This window comes from Prionailurus viverrinus, chromosome C1 (assembly GCF_022837055.1).
Source record: "Prionailurus viverrinus isolate Anna chromosome C1, UM_Priviv_1.0, whole genome shotgun sequence".
Classification (NCBI taxonomy): domain Eukaryota; kingdom Metazoa; phylum Chordata; class Mammalia; order Carnivora; family Felidae; genus Prionailurus; species Prionailurus viverrinus.
The window spans coordinates 130,043,209-130,065,867 of NC_062568.1; the positions used below are offsets into that span (position 1 = coordinate 130,043,209).

Below are 22,659 nucleotides of genomic sequence, written 5' to 3' on the forward strand. Positions count from 1 at the left end.
GCTCGCTCCGCGCAAACACCCAACTCTGCGCTTCTGCGGAGCCAAACCTCCGGCAGCGGATCTGACTCCCTCCCGCTGCCACAGGGCCCCTCCTGAAGTGGATCACCTAAGGAGAAGCGATCTAAGCCTGCCCCTCCTGCCCCCGAGCACCTTGCCTACCCACCCCAGCTAATACGCCAGATCCCCAGCATCACAAGCCTGGCAGGGTGCAAGTAGCACAGACGAGCCACACCACCCCACAGTGAATCCCGCCCCTAGGAGAGGGGAAGAGAAGGCACACACCAGTCTGACTGTGGCCCCAGCGGTGGGCTGGGGGCAGACATCAGGTCTGACTGCGGCCCCGCCCACCAACTCCAGGTATACACCACAGCACAGGGGAAGTGCCCTGCAGGTCTCACCACGCCAGGGACTATCCAAAATGACCAAGCGGAAGAACTCCCCTCAGAAGAATCTCCAGGAAATAACAACAGCTAATGAGCTGATCAAAAAGGATTTAAATAATATAACAGAAAGTGAATTTAGAATAATAGTCATAAAATTAATCGCTGGGCTTGAAAACAGTATACAGGACAGCAGAGAATCTCTTGCTACAGAGATCAAGGGACTAAGGAACAGTCACGAGGAGCTGAAAAACGCTTTAAACGAAATGCATAACAAAATGGAAACCACCACAGCTCGGCTTGAAGAGGCAGAGGAGAGAATAGGTGAACTAGAAGATAAAGTTATGGAAAAAGAGGAAGCTGAGAAAAAGAGAGATAAAAAAATCCAGGAGTATGAGGGGAAAATTAGAGAATTAAGTGATACACTAAAAAGAAATAATATACGCATAATTGGTATCCCAGAGGAGGAAGAGAGAGGGAAAGGTGCTGAAGGGGTACTTGAAGAAATCATAGCTGAGAACTTCCCTGAACTGGGGAAGGAAAAAGGCATTGAAATCCAAGAGGCACAGAGAACTCCCTTCAGACGTAACTTGAATCGATCTTCTGCACGACATATCATAGTGAAACTGGCAAAATACAAGGATAAAGAGAAAATTCTGAAAGCAGCAAGGGGTAAACGTGCCCTCACATATAAAGGGAGACCTATAAGACTCGTGACTGATCTCTCTTTTGAAACTTGGCAGGCCAGAAAGAATTGGCAAGAGAGTTTCAGGGTGCTAGACAGAAAAAATATGCAGCCAAGAATCCTTTATCCAGCAAGTCTGTCATTTAGAATAGAAGGAGAGATAAAGGTCTTCCCAAACAAACAAAAACTGAAGGAATTTGTCACCACTAAACCAGCCCTACAAGAGATCCTAAGGGGGACCTTGTGAGACAAAGTCCCAGAGACATCACTATAAGCATAAAACATACAGACATCACAATGACTCTAAACCCGTATCTTTCTATAATAACACTGAATATAAATGGATTAAATGCGCCAACCAAAAGACATAGGGTATCAGAATGGATAAAAAAACAAGACCCATCTATTTGCTGCCTACAAGAGACTCATTTTAGACCTGAGGACACCTTTAGATTGAGAGTGAGGGGATGGAGAACTATTTATCATGCGACTGGAAGCCAAAAGAAAGCTGGAGTAGCCATACTTATATCAGACAAACTAGACTTTAAATTAAAGGCTGTAACAAGAGATGAAGAAGGACATTATATAATAGTTACAGGGTCTATCCATCAGGAAGAGCTAACAATTATCAATGTCTATGCACCGAATACCGGAGCCCCCAAATATATAAAACAATTACTCATAAACATAAGCAACCTTATTGATAAGAATGTGGTAATTGCAGAGGACTTTAATACACCACTTACAGAAATGGATAGATCATCTAGACACACGGTCAATAAAGAAACAAGGGCCCTGAATGAGACATTGGATGAGATGGACTTGACAGATATATTTAGAACTCTGCATCCCAAAGCAACAGAATATACTTTCTTCTCGAGTGCACATGGAACATTCTCCAAGATAGATCATATACTGGGTCACAAAACAGCCCTTCATAAGTTTACCAGAATTGAAATTATACCATGCTTACTTTCAGACCACAATGCCATGAAGCTTGAAATCAACCACAGGAAAAAGTCTGGAAAACCTCCAAAAGCATGGAGGTTAAAGAACACCCTACTAACGAATGAGTGGGTCAACCAGGCAATTAGAGAAGAAATTAAAAAATATATGGAAACAAACGAAAATGAAAATACAACAATCCAAACGCTTTGGGACGCAGCAAAGGCAGTCCTGAGAGGAAAACACATTGCAATCCAGGCCTATCTCAAGAAACAAGAAAAATCCCAAATACAAAATCTAACAGCACACCTAAAGGAACTAGAAGCAGAACAGCAAAGGCAGCCTAAGCCCAGCAGAAGAAGAGAAATAATAAAGATCAGAGCAGAAATAAACAATATAGAAACTAAAAAAACTGTAGAGCAGATCAACGAAACCAAGAGTTGGTTTTTTGAAAAAATAAACAAAATTGACAAACCTCTAGCCAGGCTTCTCAAAAAGAAAAGGGAGATGACCCAAATAGATAAAATCATGAATGAAAATGGAACTATTACAACCAATCCCTCAGAGATACAAACAATTATCAGGGAATACTATGAAAACTTATATGCCAACAAATTGGACAACCTGGAAGAAATGGACGAATTCCTGAACACCCACACGCTTCCAAAACTCAATCAGGAGGAAATAGAAAGCTTGAACAGACCCATAACCAGTGAAGAAATTGAATCGGTTATCAAAAATCTCCCAACAAATAAGAGTCCAGGACCAGATGGCTTCCCAGGGGAGTTCTACCAGACGTTTAAAGCAGAGATAATACCTATCCTTCTCAAGCTATTCCAAGAAATAGAAAGGGAAGGAAAACTTCCAGACTCATTCTATGAAGCCAGTATTACTTTGATTCCTAAACCAGACAGAGACCCAGTAAAAAAAGAGAACTACAGGCCAATATCCCTGATGAATATGGATGCAAAAATTCTCAATAAGATACTAGCAAATCGAATTCAACGGCATATAAAAAGAATTATTCACCATGATCAAGTGGGATTCATTCCTGGGATGCAGGGCTGGTTCAACATTCGCAAATCAATCAACGTGATACATCACATTAACAAAAAAAGAGAGAAGAACCATATGATCCTGTCAATCGATGCAGAAAAGGCCTTCGACAAAATCCAGCACCCTTTCTTAATAAAAACCCTTGAGAAAGTCGGGATAGAAGGAACATACTTAAAGATCATAAAAGCCATTTATGAAAAGCCCACAGCTAACATCATCCTCAACGGGGAAAAACTGAAAGCTTTTTCCCTGAGATCAGGAACACGACAAGGATGCCCACTCTCACCGCTGCTGTTTAACATAGTGCTGGAAGTTCTAGCATCAGCAATCAGACAACAAAAGGAAATCAAAGGCATCAAAATTGGCAAAGATGAAGTCAAGCTTTCACTTTTTGCAGATGACATGATATTATACATGGAAAATCCGATAGACTCCACCAAAAGTCTGCTAGAACTGATACAGGAATTCAGCAAAGTTGCAGGCTACAAAATCAATGTACAGAAATCAGTTGCATTCTTATACACTAACAATGAAGCAACAGAAAGACAAATAAAGAAACTGATCCCATTCACAATTGCACCAAGAAGCATAAAATACCTAGGAATAAATCTAACCAAAGATGTAAAGGATCTGTATGCTGAAAACTATAGAAAGCTTCTGAAGGAAATTGAAGAAGATTTAAAGAAATGGAAAGACATTCCCTGCTCATGGATTGGAAAAATAAATATTGTCAAAATGTCAATACTACCCAAAGCTATCTACACATTCAATGCAATCCCAATCAAAATTGCACCAGCATTCTTCTCGAAACTAGAACAAGCAATCCTAAAATTCATATGGAACCACAAAAGGCCCCGAATAGCCAAAGGAATTTTGAAGAAGAAGACCAAAGCAGGAGGCATCACAATCCCAGACTTTAGCCTCTACTACAAAGCTGTCATCATCAAGACAGCATGGTATTGGCACCAAAACAGACACATAGACCAATGGAATAGAATAGAAACCCCAGAACTAGACCCACAAAAGTATGGCCAACTCATCTTTGACAAAGCAGGAAAGAACATCCAATGGAAAAAAGACAGCCTCTTTAACAAATGGTGCTGGGAGAACTGGACAGCAACATGCAGAAGGTTGAAACTAGACCACTTTCTCACACCATTCACAAAAATAAACTCAAAATGGATAAAGGACCTAAATGTGAGACAGGAAACCATCAAAACCTTAGAGGAGAAAGCAGGAAAAGACCTCTCTGACCTCAGCCGTAGCAATCTCTTACTCGACACATCCCCAAAGGCAAGGGAATTAAAAGCAAAAGTGAATTACTGGGACCTTATGAAGATAAAAAGCTTCTGCACAGCAAAGGAAACAACCAACAAAACTAAAAGGCAACCAACGGAATGGGAAAAGATATTTGCAAATGACATATCGGACAAAGGGCTAGTATCCAAAATCTATAAAGAGCTCACCAAACTCCACACCCGAAAAACAAATAACCCAGTGAAGAAATGGGCAGAAAACATGAATAGACACTTCTCTAAAGAAGACATCCGGATGGCCAACAGACACATGAAAAGATGTTCCGCGTCGCTCCTTATCAGGGAAATACAAATCAAAACCACACTCAGGTATCACCTCACGCCAGTCAGAGTGGCCAAAATGAACAAATCAGGAGACTATAGATGCTGGAGAGGATGTGGAGAAACGGGAACCCTCTTGCACTGTTGGTGGGAATGCAAATTGGTGCAGCCGCTCTGGAAAGCAGTGTGGAGGTTCCTCAGAAAATTAAAAATAGACCTACCCTATGACCCAGCAATAGCACTGCTAGGAATTTATCCAAGGGCATAATGGCACTGATGCATAGGGCCACTTGTACCCCAATGTTCATAGCAGCACTCTCAACAATAGCCAAATTATGGAAAGAGCCTAAATGTCCATCAACTGATGAATGGATAAAGAAATTGTGGTTTATATACACAATGGAATATTACATGGCAATGAGAAAAAATGAAATATGGCCTTTTGTAGCAACGTGGATGGAACTGGAGAGTGTGATGCTAAGTGAAATAAGCCATACAGAGAAAGACAGATACCATATGGTCTCACTCTTATGTGGATCCTGAGAAACTTAACAGGAACCCATGGGGGAGGGGAAGGAAAAAAAAAAAAAAAGAGGTTAGAAAGGGAGAGAGCCAAAGCATAAGAGACTGTTAAAAACTGAGAACAAACTGAGGGTTGATGGGGGGTGGGAGGGAGGAGAGGGTGGGTGATGGGTATTGAGGAGGGCACCTTTTGGGATGAGCACTGGGTGTTGTATGGAAACCAATTTGTCAATAAATTTCAGAAAAAAATAAATAAATAAATAAATAAATTTAAAAAAAAAAAAAAAAAAAAAAAAAAAAAAAAAAAAAGCAAGCAAGAGTAAGGCTCTAGAGGTTTCAGTGACTTTTTTGTAACTTCTTCCTGGAACCTAGGTTCTCTAACTCCAACCCCCAACATACTACTAAATCCTATTTTGGAGTTTACGTGCACATGAACTTCAGAGAATGTACAAATAACTTACAGGGCTACCTACACACAGGAAATTCCATTTATACATAACTCTTTTTGTTAACTGACCTGTAACATAACCTTAGTTTCAGGTGTACAACATAATGATTCAGTATTTATACATACAGCAAAATGATCACCACAATAACAAATCTGGTTAACATCCATCACCATTCATAGTTACACACTTTCTTTCTTATGATGAGAACTTTTAAGATCTACTCTCTTAGCAACTTTCAAATATACTCTACAGAATCATTAACTACGGTTACTGTGCTGTACATTATACGCCCATGACTTATTTATTTTATAACTGGAAGTTTGTACCTTTTGACAACCTTATATTTAACTTTTATTCGATGTTTTAAAATTATGTGCATAGTTTATAATATAGATACAATATACAAATTTAGCAGTATGAATTGATAATCTGTGAATTTAAAATGTACATATAGCAGGGTGGTATGCTCAGAAATATTTAAGTGATAAAGCATGTGATCAAAAAGTCTAGTGACTACAAGTCATCTTTGCTGAAGTATTGTGTACATTAATTACACTTTTACTCAGGTGAATTCTGATGTTTCTTTCATACATTCATCTCTTTTCCATTTGAATTCCTACCAAAGCTAAAACCTCCATTAGATATAACCTTTCCTCTTTGACCCAACCAACAAAACTACCATACATAAAAAACAACTCTTACAGTTGCAACATATTCTAAACCAGAGCTAGCCAACAGAACTTACTGTGATGATAGAAATGTTCTGCTCTAGAGTGTCCAGACAGTAGCAATAGCCACACCTGACTACCAAAACAGTTAGTTCAACTGAGGAAATGAATTTTAAATTGTATTTAATTTTAAGTAATTCCAATGTAAATGTAAATAGCCACATGTGACTGGGTACTATACTATACAGAACAGCTCCAGAAAGCTGTGATTAATATAGCTGGAATAGCATTTATGCTCAAGTATATAAGTTAGAGGTTCTCTCCCCAAAAGGTATCTTTTAATAAGGTTTTACTTGTTTTCCTAAAAAGCCTCTCATACTATGGAATATTTTTTGAACTACTTCATTCTTTTTTAAAGTTTCATTTATTTTGAGAAAGAGAGAGAGCATGAGCAGAGGAGGGGCAGCAAGAGGGAGAGAGAATCCCAAGCTGGCTCTGCACGGTCAGCACAGAGCCAGATGCAGGGCTCAAACTCATAAACTGCGAAATCATGACCTGAGCTGAAACCAAGAGCTGGACACTTGACCGACTGAGCCACCCAGGTGCCCCAGTTTTTTTTTTTTGATGGGACAACACAATTACTATTTCTAGAAAATGATTCATAATTCAAGTGTTTGATTATCATTACAAATAAGTATTTTAAAGTCTACTTTTAAAACACTGCAAACAGACAAAAAGAGCAACGAGTGAAGAGAGACAAGTCCCATCATACATAAAATATATTCTAAAACCTCCATTATTGAAACAGTATGGTTTTGGAGCTTAACCAACAGGCAGATCAAAGAAACATATAAAAAGTCTTAAAATAGGTGCATATGAAAACAAAAACTATCAAAGGTAGTATATTTCACAGGTAGCATCAAAAATTACTGAGGAAAACATGATTATTCAATAAACAGTTTTGGCACAACTGGATAGTTACTTAGAAAAGTATATAGTTGAATCCACACCTCACATTCATAACCAGACTCAATTCCAATGGCTCAAAGATTCAAATATTAAAAAAAAAGAAAACCACAAAAATTAACAGAAGAGACATGAGACAATATTTTAATTACCCTGAAGTAGGGGAGGACTTTGTCACATGTTCTTAAAACTAAAGTCCTTTAGAAAAAGATAGATAAATTTGACTTTATAAAAACTAAACATTTCTGCATAACAGAAATCACTATAAAGAAAATTAAAATATAAATGACAACAAAAAAAGATGACGAAGATTCCCTAATAAAACCAAGAATAGAGAAAATCTAATGATCAAAAATAGAAAATCACCAAAAAGAAATACAATTTTACATGAATTGAACAAAATTTAACAAATTTAATAAAACTAAACATATAAAAATGCTTGATCCCACTCATCATCACATAAATGCAAATTAAAACTACTACTTTCCATTTATCAAATGGGAACATTGTAGTTTAACAATGATGAGGCTAGGGTGGAGGGTACAGGAGTAAACAAGCAATCAAAAACATCCTGGAGAGGGGCACCTGCGTGGCTTAGTCGGTTAAGCATTGCATGCTTGGTTTCCTCTCAGGTCATGATCTCATGGCTTCTTGGGGTCAAGTGCTGTGTTGGGCTCTGAGCTGATGGTACAGAGCCTGCTTGGGATTTTCCGGTCTCCCTTTCTGCCCCTCCCCTACTCATGTTATCTCTGTCTCTCTCAAAACAAATAAACTAAAAAAAAAAAAAAAAAAAAAGAAAAGAAAAATCCTGGAAAGAATGTAAATAGCTCTCCCAGTGGAAAGCAATTTGGTGGTAATAATAATATCAACAATAATAACAGATTCTTTTAACCCTTTCTTTGTACCAGACACTATTTTAAACACCTTATCATATACATTAATAAATACATTTGGCCCTAGGAGCTAAGTACTGTCATTTCTATTCTACAAACTAAGAAACTAAATCAAGGAAAAGAAGTTGACTAACTTGTCCAAGATTCCAACGCTTAGTAATGAGGTATCAAAATTGACTAGCTTCTGATTCAGCAATTTAACTTCTAAGTATTTATCTACAGATCAACTGGTATACTTACAAAATAATATTTGCACAAGGTTATTCACGGAAGCATTGTTTATATCAGCAAAAGATTAGAAGTAAAGGGTCACCAGTAGCAGTCAGATTAAATAAATTCTGATACTTCCATACAACAGAATACTATGTAGCTATAAAAGGTCAGTGACTGTAATGATGCCCAAGATACATTAATAAAACAAAATGCTGAAAACTTTATAGGATACTACATTCATTAAGAAAAGGGACATCAGAATGCATTCTTGTATTTGTTGTACATCCATGGAAGGTTAGAAAAGTGGCTAACAACAGTAGGTACTTGTAACGGGGGTGGCAGGACCTGGGAGTCATAGGATATGAGGATGGGAAGAAGACATTTCATTAAATGTATGCTTTAAGACAAATGTATGCTTTAAGACATGTGAACCATGTGAAGGTATTACCTATTCAAATAAATCAGTTTCATTTTTTTTAAACAACATCCTAATTTTTTATGTTTAGAGATAAAAAAATACATGTTTGGGAAAACATGTATTTTGAAGTTCCTTATGTTATATAAGTGAGTACTGACAGTTGGAGATAATACCTATAGGGATATATCACACAGGGATTCAAAAGTATGGCACAGAAACAGACTCTAAGCTCCTTTTTCCTGATTGTTATCTAACCCTTCCAATGGAAAGGGATGTTAGATGATGCAAGAGAAATGTTAAAGATGCAAGTGAGAGTGGAAAAAGGTGATATTTCTACATTAACATATTATTTATTTAGTTATTAATTCTAATATTCTTAATATTAGAAAACCACACATTCATATACGTATGTGATCTTAAATGTGTATAACTAAGTTAATCTAAATGTTAAACTACAAATTTGACATTGGACAAAAACCTTGCCTTTTAGTGAGTGGTCTTCGTTGGGAAACTTGTGTCAGGGTAGCCTTACATTTGCATTTCTACACGTGATAGTGATGACCATATCTGGTGTGTGTGCATGCCCCTTTTGTATCCTCATTTATGGACTACCCATACATGATGTATCCAGCATTTCCCCTGTGAAAAGGTCTTTTAATACATTAAAGATGTATTTTGAATGGATTTCTCTGTCCTCTTTTGTACTCATTTCAGATTAAAAGCTTCTAGATCAGAGGGTCTCCTGGTAAGGGCAGACCCTCTGGAAGTTTATATATTTTGAAAATGTCCCATTGATCCTGAACTCTTACCTCTTCCAGGACACACTGCTATTGAGAACCATGGACACACATTAGGGAAGAAAGTGTGCCTCCGTAATTCATTTCACACCCTCTTTTTACTGCGAGATAAGCAAAGCAGGTCAATTAATACCATGAAAACTGCTGGTTCGCTGTGAAATAATATTTCAACTCTCCACTAACGTTTCGAAGCAGGAGTGGCAAATAGAATTTATCACACATGCAAACTCTAACTGATTGATATCAGTTATCTGAAGCATGTTGATAAGCATCTTTTCAAATGTTGCCCTGGAATACAGTTTTATAGCTAATATAATCTAATTGGAATACAGTTTCTAGCACACATTCTGGCATGCTGCTTTGACAACTCCAACATGGGCAATACTGAGCCAGTAACTTTACCTCTCTGTGCCTCAGTTTTCACGTTTGTAAAATGAGGAAGTAATAGTTCCTACTGCACTGTATTGTGTGAGACTTAAGTGAGATAATACAGATACAGCACTTAGAAGCACAGTAAGTGTTTAAAAAATGTTAACTATCATCATCATCATCGTTTTTAGCATAACATACCGATCTGGTTAAAATAAAATTCTGTATGATAATTCCTTCAAAGAAGAAAAGAAAGCATTTCAACTTTCTGAGATCATCACAACTCTGTATGTTTCAAAGTGTTTTCAAGTTGCAATTTCCAATGTACTATGAATTCTAAATATGATTTTTTGGAGGGGATAAAAGGAGAAAGTGCTAAACTCTTAAAATTCTTTTCTGTTTTGATTTTAGTAGACAATGTTTGTTACTTGTCTTTAAATATTCTGGGCTTCTGCCCTACTCTCAGAAAAAAAAAAATAGTGTTTACAACAGACCAAGGTGTGTGGTGCCAGGTTATAGGTCTGGATCTGCTATTTAACTAGGTATATAACTGTGGACAAATCACTTAACCTTTCTTATGAAAATCTCCATTACTACCACCTTAGGTTATGACATCATCATCTTCCTACTGTACGGGGCTCTGCAGGTCTTTTTGTTTCCCATCCAGGAAACAGAGTGAGCATTTGAAAGCACCTACAAGTTCTTCCTTTTCCTTTCTCTTCCTGAATAATTCTGTCCTGAAACTTATTTGGTGGGATAGAGCAAAGCTGGTGTCCATGCCGATGGAGGAAGGGAGACAAAGTCATGGTGGCCCAGAGCAGGATATCAAAGCATCTGCAACATGAAGAAGCAGTCCCTGCAAAAAGTAGTCTGGAATCGGAAGTAACAGCCCAGTCAGGTTGAGGAGGGTGCCTTATTGCGGGGGAAGAGGAGGGCCGGCATGAGGAAACAGAATCCTAGAGTGTAAAGATGCTCTTGCATGGGTGTGGCCCAGCATACGGTGAAAAAAAAAAACAAGCGGAGTGAGGTACTTAGGAAAGAAAATGCCATGTGAGATTGGTTACAAACAAGGGATTGATCAAATAAGTAGATACCTGAAGGATAATGGGAACCTGTTTCTCATTGTCAGAAAGGGGACTACAAATAAGGATAGAATGAAAACTAGAGTGAACGCTTATGATACCGAATTTTAATTGGAGGCATTGGTATGAATTGTTTTCAATATATATAATTAGACAAATAAATACAGATCTAAAACTGGGGGGGGGGGTGCATCTGGGTGGCTCAGTTGGTTAAACACCCGACTTCGGCTCAGGTCACAATCTCACGGTTCATGGGTTTGAGCCCCACATCAGGCTCTGTGCTGACAGCTTGGAGCCTGGAGCCTGCTTCAGATTCTGTGTCTCCCTCTCTCTCTCTGCCCCTCCCCCACTCACATTCTGTCTGTCTCTCTCAAAAATAAATAAATGTTAAAAAAATTTTTTTTTTTTTTAAATGTTTTTTTTTTTTTTCAACGTTTATTTATTTTTTTAGGACAGAGGGAGACAGAGCATGAACGGGGGAGGGGCAGAGAGAGAGGGAGACACAGAATCAGAAGCAGGCTCCAGGCTCTGAGCCATCAGCCCAGAGCCCGACGCGGGGCTCGAACTCACGGACCGCGAGATCGTGACCTGGCTGAAGTCGGACGCTTAACCGACTGCGCCACCCAGGCGCCCCTAAAAAAATTTTTTTAATGTGTGTGTGTGTCATTATACAAAGATATATTCCCTATCTCTATCAACTCAGGTCTTGGAATTAGTGACACCTCAATAGCAACAAACATATCTAATGCCAAGATCCTGTATTCTAAATATAATTTTTTCCACTAAAAGTAACCAAGGCTTGTTAGAGAAAAGGTTGATTCCAGGGCTGGGGCAAGAAAAGTACACAAAGAGGCTGAAAATGTCTTGTTGTATGAGAAAGAATGATGGGAACGTGTCAAAAGGGGAAAAAAAAAACCAGCTTGAAGATTGCCCTATTAGTCAAACTGGGCGCAGTCTGCGTGTCAAAACACACAGTGACAGTAACAGACCCACTGACTAACACACAATTCCACAAACACACACGCAACACACACACATGTGAATCAACTGTAAGTTTAAAGTATGATAAGGAATAGTGTAATAATATAGTCTCAAAGTAGCTCCGCACAAAATGTTTATTACTTACAAAGGGAAAGGAGTGCAGAGCCTGAGCAGACATCACCTTAATCAAGTGATCAAAGAGCACATCATCATTAATGGGCCAAATAAGAATCCTATGCCACCCGACAGAGATCAGTGAAAAGGCCACAGCATCACTTGAGCAGTATTCCCGTCAAAGACTGATAACTTAAATCTAATCCTAAAGAAAAACCAAACAAGTTGGTATTGGAGGTGTACTACACAATAACTTGCCTCTAGGGTGCAATGGTCATGAGAGTCACGGAAAGATTAAAGAACTGCTCCAGACTGAAGAAGACATGTAACTAGATGCTGTCAACAACATTATAAAACACTGGCAAAATTTGAATGGCATCTGAGCATTAGATGAGAGTCATGTTTCAGTGATAATGTATGCATATTGCTAGTTGTATTATGGCTACGTAGAAGAGTTTCCTTGTTTGTGAGAAACGTGCACCATCAAGGAGTCATGAGTATAAGGATTGCAAAGTACTTTCCAATGGTTCAAGGGGAAAAAAAAAAAGATTTTTGAGCTGTACTTGCAACTTATCTTTAAGTCTGTCAAATAAATCAAGATTTTAAAAATTCCAAATTTAAGAGCACAGGACACTTCACATCATAAGTATTCCCTGCTTGGAACTTCTCGGTGGCTCTCGCGGCGACTAGAATAAAACCCAAGACCTAAGTTTTCTTACCCTGCTTTTTCAGTCCTCATTTCCAGACATTGCTATATTCCAGCTACACTAGCTATGACTATGCTCCTGGAACATGCAGGGCTCATTCCCATTTCAGAGCTTTGCATGGATTCTTCTTCTTGGAACACTAGTGTCCAGATCTTGGAAAAATTGGTCCTTATCAGCATCTAGCTGTCCTTTCAATGTTACCTTTCAGAAAGGCCTTCTCTTCTCTTCCTTGTATCTCTATCACATCACCCAGTTTTATTCTCTTCATAATTTATTATTAGATAAGCTAAATTTATTTAATTTGTTTATTAAACTATCGAAATCATTTATTTATTATTTTTTCTTTTATTTTCAGTATCCCTCAATTAGACCATAATTACCTTTAGGATAAGGGGCTTTGTCAGTCTGTCACTGCAATTTCCCCACAGCCAAGTGCTTGGACAGGGAGGCAGCTCGTAACTCTCGGCTGATTGGCAATCTAGTCCTTGATTTTCTCATCTATAAAATGGGAATAAACTACTACCTACCTTATCGTGTTGTACATTGAATAATATATGCAAATGATTAACACAGTGCCTGGCACACAATAGGTACCATATAGATGTGAAATATACTTACACAAGGGAAAACACCAATTTGGATCTAGAACCTCTTTTAAAGTCCAATAAGTATCTCCTCCTAAATTTACCGCCCTATTGTCTATGATTTAATGGCGAGAAAATGCTTACTTTTCAAAGCCTAGAAATATAACAAATCAAAATGCACTTAATTTAGTGATAACAGCACTGCGCTGGAAGAAAAAACTACTGGTTCTATTCTTTGTGGAAATATATATATATTTTTTATTTTCAGAAGTGCCATTTAAATGATTCATACTTTGAATAATATGCTTTATGATACCATTATATATTCCCTAACATATTATTCTTTTATACTTTCTTCCTCTAACTTACCAAAATTTTTACTGACACAAGCTCTAGATTTACAAACATTAATTCATCTTCAAAACAATTTTCTTCAAAGTAAGCATTATTTCTGCATGTTCATGGATAAAGAATAATTAATGTCTGATTAAGGTCACAAGTTAAGTAAAAGTGAATCAAAGCCCTCTCCAGGCTTCAGACTCCCAGTGTGTTATTGCTCTAAGCATAATCAAATATTTATTGAGTGCCCAGGCAGGGCCGGGAGTGAAAGAGATATGTAAGACAGACCCTTAGGACACATTTCTTATTAACAAAAAGCCTAAATTAAAAGGAAATTGAATCTACTTTGAGTTTCTATATGGGACAGCTGTTTTAACTATTATATCTATGGTGGGCAGAACTCCACAAACAAAACCACAAACCCACAAGGGCACCATAAGTAGAATTTCTTAAATCCTGAGAAGAAATGACTAGAATTTTAAATCACTTCTCTTACTTATCCATTTGTTACTTTTTCTGTTGCGGTTAAGACAGTGGGGGGAAACATGTTCCTGGAGAAAGACACAGAGCTAACAATCTTCCTTTAGAAAATCATCCACAACAATGTTACACTGCCTCTGTTTTTCTACAGTCTTCCATTGTCTCTACCCTCCTTCCACCCTCACCCACCACAAACACACACAAGCCTTATTCATCAAGACTGTAAGTTTATGTGTTCTTTTTTCAAATAAGTAAACATTAATATGCAATACATTCCTTAAGCGAATTTCATAGGTAAAAATTCTGGAAATAATACAAGTTTTTCACTTCACCTCCAAGTATCTCCTAATTTTCTGAGTAACAGTTAACGTGAGTCAGTGATTAAGTTTGTATTCACAACAGACATGGTGTTTGTGGATCCCCGCCCCCCCCCAAAAAAAATAACTAAAAATGGTTTTTTTTGGTTGCATATATATTATAAAAATGTGTTGATTTTTGAGGTGATTTGAAATACTTTACCTCTAGTCCTTATTTATTAATACGCTTCTCATCTGTGCCATATTAGATTTGAGATGGCTTCAAAATGTTTTCTCTACAACTAGCTTAAACACAGTAAGAAGATAAAGGCATTAGTATAAAGGGAAAATAAGAGTAGGGAAAAACCATGGTAAAGCCTGGGTAAGGTTGACACACAAAAGGCACAGTTACTTGCTAGAGAGAAGTGGATCTGAATTGGGGCTGTCAATAGCCTATGGCAAAAAGTGGGATGGGATCAGGTATAAAACCCAAGATGTGTATATGCTGAAAACAAGCTAATGGCTGAGGAGAAATTAGATCCTCTTTTGCTGATGCTGAGACATAAATGAAACTTATCTCAAGAATCCTCATAAATGAAAAATAAAATGTAGTTAGTGCTATTGACATTTATCATAAAGGATTTGTGGTTCTTCTTAGAATGTTCCTCATTATAAATAAATGGCGTAACATCAGGTATAGGTTAGTTAAAATAATTCTATGGAGTCCAAAACACAACTTGTTGATAGTCCGTACAAATTTAGATACATTTTAAAGTATCTATTCAATTACCTAGAGTGACTAGGTGGGGCCAGTGAGAGCAGTCACTTTTTAGCCCAAGCTAATTGCTGCGTCTTTAAAAAAAAATTTTTTTTTTACTGTTTATTTATTTTTTAAGAGACAGAGAGAGCATGAGCAAGGGAGGGGGAGGGGTAGAGAGAGAGGGAGACACAGAATCTGAAGCAGGCTCCAGGCTCTGAGCTATCAGCACAGAGCCCGAGGAGGGGCTCGAACTCACAAACTGCGAGATCATGACCTGAGCCGAAGTCAGACACTTAACCCACTGAGCCACCCAGGTGCCTCCCATATACATATATATACACACACACACACACACACATATATATATATATATATATATATATACACACACATATATACATGTGTATATATGTGTATATATATGTGTGTGTGTGTATATATATGTATGTACATATATGTACATGTGTATATATGTATATATGTGTGTGTGTGTGTGTGTGTATATATATATATATATATATTACATTGTGAAGGTCTAAGAAGCAAAATGATAGCTACCACTTACACTTTGATCTAGAAGAACAAAACACACAATGTCTACTTGAAAAAAAGTTCTTCTAATATTGCTTATAAAAATATTTACAATCTAACACTAATTAGGCACTGGGCTAAGAGTTTTCAGATGCAGATTTAAGAACACTCCAGGGAAGATATTCCCCACAACTGTTATAGTTGAGGAAATTAAGGCAAGGAGAGTGTAAGTAACTTGCCTAAAATGACACAGGCACACAGCGTGTGGGTGAAATCACATGAAACTCTGCAACCGGGTTTAAGAAGACCTCATATTAAATACTTTGCAGAGACAGCTCTACTTAAAAGTGGCAGGAGCATAAAAACAAATGACAGAGGGGAAAAGTAGTATGGCAGAATTTCTAATGGAGACCCTAGGCTCAACAGACTCTTATTGATAGGGTAGACACGCCGTTTTACCATTGAATTAAATATCCATTAGCATCCTTTACAAGTTTATATAAATAGGAGTACATGTTTCTCCCCCACCCCTCTCAAACCAATGATGCCCTGAATGAGAGGCCTGCCAATGAAGGTACAGAGGGAGAGGAATGCTAGGTACTGCCTGGTACTTTGTTCTGGGAGGAGAGGCTGCTGAGGGCCTTCTTGATTACATAGCCTCACCTATTCTCCCATCCCTAACTTCCACCCAGCTGTGGTATACTACTCCAACATGTCCCACACTGTGTATTTGTGGCACATGCTTATTAGTTGTTTACCCAGAATCAATGCTGCACTCCTCTTCTTACTACCTGAAAGGGCCCCAATTTTTTCAGGTACTTGCATCAGTAGGCATACTGTTGCTTATCTAAGTCAGTTCTGATGGCTACATTCCCACTCCAAGTAACTGACTTGATCATGGATTTTTCACAACTCTGGCCAGGAAGAAATGAGGACAAGTCTGTTGGATGCCTTCTAGAATAAATTATAAAATGAATACACAAGAAAAACGTCCCTTTTCCTTCCACTGGACAATGTCGTGTCTTTTACCACAGGAGGAGTGTGGTATGTGTACATTTGTGTTCCTGCATGTATGGGAGAGACACACGCATAGAGGCAAACAGCCAAAAAAGAAGGACAGAGAGGAAATGAGATGCTAAGAAATGAGGCATATAGAAAGGAATAAATTTGTAAAAAGGTCAGGGGAGAGAGGTAAGACAATAAATATCTGAGAATAGGGAGAGGTGACCTCCGCTCCCCTCCCACCACAAAAACAAAGTTATGTCAATACTGTCATCTCCTAGAAGCTTAGAGGAAAGTCAATCTTTCTCTGTGCAGCATTTAGTACACTATCAAGAACATCTGAAAATTAATAGCCACTATTTGGGGATAAGAGTAAAATACCGGTTCAAAAATAGCAAGTCATACAGAGCAAGGACCAGCTTGAATAAATTTGGTATCTGTTTGCATCTACTGAATGTGGCTATATGCAAATGCAGATCATAATGATCTTATGAAAATGCATTTTTTTTGCTCACATAAATATACTGCTAAACAGCTATGCCATTATATCTAGATCCAACTTTCAGATTCAATGCACATATTGCTAAATGTCAAATGTATTCATATTCATTTATATTTGAATGCTGCTTTGAGTGGAAAACTATAAATCATCCATTCAAAAATAAAAACAAAAATAAAATGGAAATGCAGCATTATTTAGCACCACAGATGAACCCTTATTTATCTTGCAGTTAAGCAGTGAAGTGAATAAGCATTTTCAAACAGAAGCTCTGACTCTGAAATCTTAATAACTAAACTGCAAAAACCACAAGTTCCTCCAAATATCTGAGTTGTCCTCATTATCTCGGTTATTGCTGTACTTTTATCTCCATAGTCAAAGTTCTCTTACTTTGACTGAACAATATGTATTTCATTGAGTATCTGTATTGGAGCACATAATACAACTTTCAATGTCTCTTGAAATATTTTCTTAGCTATACTTATCTTAATTATTCTCCATCGGGCTGATTTTATAAATGCCTCATAAATGGAGAAGTGGTTAAAAAAAATTGAATGACCCTAAATAAATCTGTTGAGTTCATCTTGTTGGCTTCATCATTTACCACCAGCCAAAGCTATATAAATTCCCTTTCCTTCTCACCAGCTATTCCTTCTCCGGTTTTTAATACTGGAATACGTCAAGGCTCAAACCCACTAAGTCCTGGGACCTCTTTTTTCCCCACCCATTAGCGACTTCAACAAATCTCATGCTTTAAATACTATCGGCTAACATCTGCCAAATACGTATCTCCAGCTGAATCCCTGCCTTGGCCTCTGGATTTTTATAAGGATTTTTCTATGTACCTCCTTATTCAAAATCTCCACTTGGGTATCTCATAGGCACATCAATCTTAAATGTCCAAATCTGATTTCTTCATCTTCTCCACTAAACCTGTCCCTTCTAAAGTCTTCCTTGTTTCAATTAATGCCAATTCTTACCTTCCAACTACTCAGTCCCAAAACCTTGGTATCATCCTTAGGTGCTCAGAATCCACAGTTCTCCAAATAGCAAAGAGCTCTACCTTGAGAATGTACTTAGAATCTGACCACTTCACACCATTTTCACCCTGGTCCAAGCTATCATGTGTCACTGGGATTGTAAGAGCTGGTCTCCAGCTGGGGTGTTCTCCTATCCCATGCACACACCACATACACGTTATGTCCTATCTTTCCTAAGCACAGTAATTGTTTTATAGCTTATGTCTGAATGTGTTACTCCTCAGTTCAGTCGTCTTCCTATTTCACTGAGACCAAACCTCATGATCTGACCCCTCTGACCTCATTTCCTCCAACTCTTTCACTTGCTCATTCTATTCCAGTAACACTAGTCTCCAGGCTTTTCCTGAAACGTGCAAGCATATTTATACTTTGCACTTATTGACTCTGCCTGAAATGCTCTTCTCCCAGATATTCATATGGTTCAACATCTCACCTCTTTCAGGTTTTACTTAATCAACTTCTTGGTAGTACCTTTCCTGACCCCCCATATTAAATTGCACTATTCCCAAACACCCCCTCTTCTCCACACTTATCACTAAAGACAGTCAACTTAAATTTTAATTAATTAGTTATTTACAATTGTCTCCATCCACTAGAATGCGGGCCTGTTTTCTTGACTGCTATATCCCCAATGCTTGCAATGGTGTCTCTCTTAGAGTAGATACTCAACCACATTTGCGGATAGCTTTCATTGAGTATCTCTATCTCAAAGTTCATCTTATCATGACATAAAGTTGTAGATCTCTAATTTTTTCTCCCTTTTATATGCTATAATTTAGTCTATAGAGCCATTATTTGCCCTAATTTTTTTTTTTCATTTTTTAAGTAATCTCTCTATCCAATGTGGGGGTTCAAACTCACGACCCTGAGATCAAGGGTTTCGTACTCTACCTACTGAGCCAGCCAGGCATCCTTGCCCTCCCTGCAAGCTAGCAATGTGAAGAGTCACTAACAACTTGAAACACTGGCTTCCCTTCTTAAGTGCGACAGATTCGATCTTTCACCTATATGTCTCTCAAATTTATTCTCATCTGCAACTCCACTACTACCTCGTCAGTCCAGGCTCTCACTGGATCCACACTGCCCAAAGGATAAAGTCCATATTCCTCCTGCTGACAAACAGCAAGTCTCTCTTCCTATCTGACTATGCCCTTCTTTTATAGCCACATCTCATCTCCTCTGTTATCTGTTCTCTATATATCAGCCTAGTTTTCTCATTTTGGCATGCTTTTTGAGCTTTTACTACTTTTCATAATACCAAGTCTGCATGAAATATGCTCCTTGCTCTCCAAGGAACAATGCTGAAGTCATTTTACAGGAGCCATCTCAAATATTACTTCTATAAAGTCATCAAAATAACAACAGCTAACAACCACTGAGTGCTTACTATGATTTAAATGATTTACTTCCATTGTTATCATTTAATCCTTAAACAAAATCTAATTAGAAAGGTACTACTAATTTCCCCAAATTATACATGATAAAATAAGGCTACAAGAAGGTAGGAAACATGTTGTAGGTCACAGACTTAATAATCAGATGAGCTAGGATTGGATCCTAGGTCTAATTCCAAAGCCTAAATGTCAAAAATCTAAATAAACAGCTGAATCGACCTTCGAATAGGTATTCTGAAAGTCTTTACTGAGTTTAGGTCATTTTGCAACCATTAATTTTATTGTTGTGCGAGATAAGAACTACAAACCACAAACTCTGGGGTGCCTGGGTGGATCAGTCGGTTAAGCGTCCAACTCTAGATTTCGGCTCAGGTCATGATCTCATGGTTGGTGAGTTCAAGCCCTACATCAGGCTCCACGGTGGCAATGTGGAGGCTGCTTGGGATTCTCTCTCTCTCTCTGCCCCCCTGCAGCTAACTCTCTCTCTCTCTCTCAACTTAAATAAATAAACTTAAAAAAAAAAAAACTCATAAACTGTAAGCTGTCACTTTACAACTACCCAGATAATGAATAAAATAATTCACTCTAAAACACTGTTTTGGTTTGCAAGAAAACACATCATTTTTGTGGGTATATTTTTGTGATAAGAAAGAGTAACAGTAATACCATTACTGTCAATTTACACATTTACAAAATTACAGGCAGGGTAAAAGACCAGAACCCTATTTTTGTATGCCACAAAGCCCACATAGAAGTCACCTGGTATGTCCAAAAGGACCTCTGGAATGTTACATCACTACTAATTTACTCTCCTAGTTTTTGCCCTCCTTGGTAAAACTTCATTTCACTGACCTTTTCATTGTGAGTTTCTTTGCTGGGTATGCATATAGCATCCCACCCAAAGGTGACTTTGAGGGAGCCTCTAAAGGCAACCCTGGCAGGTCTCCATAGAAATGGCCCCAGGGTTGTCTCCAAAGTGGCCCTGCTTGAGTTGCCATGGTAAACAACCAGGCTAGATTGCTATATTCAGTTCTCTGCCAGGGTCGCCATGGTGACTGCAAAGGATGGCTCCTTGGAAGGACCTCACAAGGGCGCGTTTCCATGGTGACCCTATCCTGCATATTTCTAAGCAACTTCCCTTTGGTTGTTCTGTGACCAATCATGGCAGGTTCATTTTGAGAGTAACCCTGGAAGGTTTCTCCCAAAGATACCGTCATAACATACAGGGATTTGGAAGTGAGGCCTGTAAACAAACTGCTTGAAAATGTAAATGGTACCATTCATAAATCATTAAATTAGTCCTTATATGTTTTAGGAAGGATCTGTTTTGATGGCTAACAAAAAAAAAAAAAAAAACAAAAAAAACCCACATTTGTAACGTCTGTTAAATGTGCCTGTTTCAAATCTTCATTTAAAATATCTTACAGAATATAATGCAGATAATTAAAGTTTCAAAGTTCCCCAATCTTACAACATAGCGGATAACTAGGTAAAAAATACTTTATAGTGGATATGACACATACACATAAAATGAAATCATAAATACAGATGGATCATTAGGTTATAATGAGATATCAAGGAAATTTTTATAGAGCAAAAGACAAAATATTTGCAAGTCAAATGAAAAAAAAATGTGTTTTTTTAGTTGAGTTGGGAAAGCCTAGCCATATTTGGGCCCAAGCTATTTTTTCCTGTATTTTTGTGGTTGGAACCATCTCAACTACTCTTCCTTTCAATTTAAAATATGAATATAAACCATTCTGAACAGATGCTTGATTTTTAAGCCATTTAACTATTCTCCTGAAACTTTAAAATACTGTACTTTTTCTAGTATTTAGTCAAGGGCAAATTTTATCTAATTGCTAATTTCAGTATCTTTTTTTTTTTAATTTAAAAAAAAATTTTTTTTAACATTTATTCATTTTTTGAGACAGAGACAGAGCATGAACGGGGGAGGGTCAGAGAGAGGGAGACACAGAATCTGAAACAGGCTCCAGGCTCTGAGCTGTCAGCACGGAGCCCGACGCGGGGCTCGAACTCACGGACTGTGAGATCATGACCTGAGCCGAAGTCGGCCGCTTAACCGACTGAGCCACCCAGGCGCCCCAGCTAATTTCAGTATCTTTAAAAATTACTTAACAAATAAAAAGAATCCACAGTTCAAAAGATACAATTATAATTTCTGCACATGTGCCCACTTTTTGTTCTTGCCAAGTGACTCTTTAAATTTATACACACACACACACACACACACACACACACACACACACACACACACACCTACCTTATTGTGAAGAAAAGGTTAACCTTGGTTTTCCTCTTTTTTCTCCTAATCTTGAGTACTAGCTCCATTGGCTCTACATTTTCCATTATTCATTTTCTCTCTCAGATGCCATTCTCCTATTCTGTCCACTACAGCCCGCCACTGCCCATTCACATTCCACTCAGGAGAATGAACTTGAGTTTGAAAAACAAAAATAGTCTAGAAAAACAAGGATATTCATAGTCCCTTCTTAGTGAAGTCTCAGTGTTCTACACAAAGTCTGAATTTGTAAAGACTTCTTGCTTTAAGCCTTCAGTGTGTTTTTGTGAATCAGAGTAGTCACTGCCATTTTCATTCATTCATTTATTCACTAAATATTGATTGACTGATTGATTGATTGATTACCAAGTATAAGGCACTGTTTTAGGAGCTGAGAGCACTTCAGGGAACAAATAAAAAATTCCTGGCTTTAAGCTGCATACATAATGGACTGGGGGAAAGAAAAAGAAAGACAATACAAAGAAAACCAGTAAGTATGAAATCCTATCTTCTGTTAGAAAATGATTAAAGTAAGGGAGAAAATTAAAACAGAGAAGAGGGAGGCTGAGTCCCAAGCCAGGCTGGGATGGGGGCTAGGATACTACAGACA

General features: G+C 37.9%; 1 protein-coding gene across 4 annotated transcripts in view; it reads right to left on the reverse strand.

Annotated features, from left to right (window-relative positions):
* Positions 1–22,659, reverse strand: part of SNX7 (sorting nexin 7) — a 300,077-nt gene that overhangs the window by 231,644 nt on the left and 45,774 nt on the right. The gene's annotated exons all lie outside the window — the stretch shown is intronic.